Source organism: Pteropus alecto, unplaced genomic scaffold, assembly GCF_000325575.1.
Source record: "Pteropus alecto unplaced genomic scaffold, ASM32557v1 scaffold374, whole genome shotgun sequence".
Classification (NCBI taxonomy): Eukaryota; Metazoa; Chordata; class Mammalia; order Chiroptera; family Pteropodidae; genus Pteropus; species Pteropus alecto.
This window is the reverse complement of record NW_006434834.1, coordinates 521620-524666: the sequence shown is the minus strand read 5'-3', so window position 1 is coordinate 524666 and position 3047 is coordinate 521620.

Genomic DNA, 3047 nt, shown 5'->3' with positions numbered 1-3047 from the left:
ACTGTGAAGGGGTACAGTGTTCCTCACTTTACAAGTGAAGTCCTGAATCTAGTGAGAGTTGCTTCTTTTTGTACATTTTTCTCTCATCTCATATATCCAGCACAACCCTGGCCTGAGGCTGTCTCCTGCTGAGGATTTTCTGTAAACCAAAGTATTCTGAAATTTTAACTGTCTTCAACATGCAGATCTTTGCATAAGCCTATAAATTGAGAGTAATTTGCCCCCAGTGGATCTGAGATCAAATTATGACTCTTCTTTTTATTAACTATATAATTCTGTGCTAGTCACTTAACCTCACCTCTAAAGTAGAGATAATAACACCTCCTATTCCACAAGATTATGAAAATTAAATAACTTCCATGAAAGTGATCTTTCAATTGGGATACTTCATGGAAACATCATTTAAAATAGAATCATCAGTCAATTTAATCTCAAAAGAGCCCCAGAAGGGCAATGGAATGTTTGTATTTCTGATCTTTGATCAGATAAGATTTCAAATCTGCAACTGTGGTTGATGACTTTGGGAATGTTGGGGTACAAAGAATGCAGAAGTTCCCCAAAGTGGCTGTTGAGGAAATGGCCTTTCATTATTATCAATGTGTGATGTATATCATCATAGAAACATTTAAATCCTTTACATCTTGTACTTCTCAAAGCAGTTTTATTTTCAGTATTTCATTTGACATTCACGATACCCCCCAAGAATGAGTCTTTATCAATTAAAATTGTTCCTCTTGCTTCGTTACTATTTTCCCCTTCCTGGAAGTGGCCCACCTGAATTTGCAAAATCCTCTCCATCTTTCCTCCAAAGCCCATCCATTGCAAAGGCCACCTTGGTCCAGAACCCAGCCCTAAATCCCTAGATCAGCCTTCTCTCTGCTTTCTGAATCCACACAGCAATATGCATCTTACACTGCCCTGGATTCTAGTCATTTATATACGTGTCTTAACCTCTGCCCCTCCTCCCCCACCTTCTCACTAAATCCACAAATTCTTCCAAGGGAAGAATGAAGAAGGAATGATTTCTTTGTTGTTTTATGTCAATCCTATTTTCAAAGTTTCTTTATTATGGAAAATTTCACGTGTGTGTTTATATAGAGAATAGAGGAAATACATAATGAACAGCCATGTGCCCATTACCCAGCTTCAACAGTTACTGACACATGAACAATATCGTCTGCCTTCTCCACTCATTGTGCCTTCTCACTCTGGTTTATTTTAAAGCAAATCCCAGATAGGCTGTTATTTCACCCATAAATACTCCAATACAGATCCATCTTTTGGATTTTTGTGTCCCCTACAGTGCCAAGACCATTTGCATCTGTGTTTTCTATTACTAGGAGCACATCAGGAGATGATTTCTGAGCACCTACTATGCGCCATGCCTTGTACTTATCTCTGGAGGCTCTGACTAAGCTTGGGAGATACACCAGAAGCAAGCCACGATGTTCTAAACCAAGAATTGCTAAGGTACCAGAGAGTGAGCACGAGGTGCACGTGGTAGCCCATGGCAGGACCTCAGTTGCACTAACTCAATTGAACTGAGTCGGTCTTCTTTCATGGAGACCACGTTCAAACTCGCCGCAAGACACGGGTTCTCCAGCAGGAGGCGCTGCAACGGCGGGACGCGGTTTGCTTGCTATGTTCCGTTTCTCCTGCCTGAACGTGGGGAGGCGGCTAGAGCCCGCGGTGGGTGCACACTGCAAGCAACAACAACGCGGTTTTTAAGAGGCAAGCAGGACGCTGAGCGCCAGGGCCTGAGAGGGGCCCCAGGGTTCAGGTACCAGGCAGGGGCGCGGGGGGCACGGAGCAGACCGGGCACCTGCTCCCAGGTCGTCTTGACGCTCGCTGCTCGTTGCCCTGACTGGCGCCAGTTCCCGCCCCAACGCCGCTCTTCCTGATGGAATGTCTTGGAGCAGGGCACAGGACAGAGCGAGGAAACACCTGTTTCCAACAAGAAAAGGAATGGGGGGAAGCCCCCACCAGGCTTCCAGTGGTCTCTCATTGAGCTTACTCTCGAGAGCCTTGCAAAGGCGCGCCCAGAAAGCCAGTGGAGATCATTTTTCAAAAAGATCTCTTTCTATTTATTACTCCCCCTCCTCCTAAGCTGTAACGTAACCTAAAAAAAAAAAAAAAAAAGTCTTTCCTCAGTGGGGTTCCCCGCTCCTCCCAAACCCCGTAAGGCCCCGCCTTGGTGCCTGCTGGGACTGCCACCATCCCCAATCCCAAATTTTGCAACTGAATTCGCTTCCGGATTTTTCTCTTCCTCAGCCCCCTGCCCACCTACAGGTGGGGAGTATGACTAGGGTTGGGGGCAACAGAACAATAAAACCAGGGAGCCCCTGTCCCAGGCCAGGCACCCCTTCTGCAGCTTCCGACCAGCCAGGGAACAAGAGGGGCTCAGGAACGCGTGAAACTCCGGCCAGGGTCTTACGACATTTTCCCAAGGCTAGCAGCCCGAGGACGCGTGGAAGGTGGGGACTGCCCCCGCACAGCAGACAGACCTCCACGCAACAGGCCTGAGTGGCGGTGGCCGCCAACAGCCTCCACGCACTGGGCTCCGTTATTTCATCAGCAGTTTCAGAAAAACCTGCCAAAAGCAGTTATGCCTCACTGCAATGTGTAGCTTTTTCCTGCCATTTTTTCATAATAAAAGAGGGAGTGAAGCTCGCTCCCTCTCTCCCCCCTCCACCTCCTTTCCCAAAAAGAGCCAAATGGATACGAGAAGAAGAAAAAAAAAAAAAAGAAAAGAAAGAACTCACACACCAATCTCCGAGGGGATGCCAATGAGGTGTGGCTTGTATTTAAATATCCAATATGTCAATGTAAGGGGAGTGGGTATGTATATAAAGTGCTGTTTGCATCCGATAGCTCGACGAAGCCAGCTATGAGAGGCCCAGGGAGATGGGTGCGGAGGGGAAGCGGCACTTTGACTGAAAGCAAGGTCAAGAGCGTGCTGCCCCACGCTCCCCGCCACTGAGAAGTTGCTTGGACGCGAACAGACGTCGATTGCAACTCGGCAGAGCGCGGAGCTAGCGAGCGCCGGC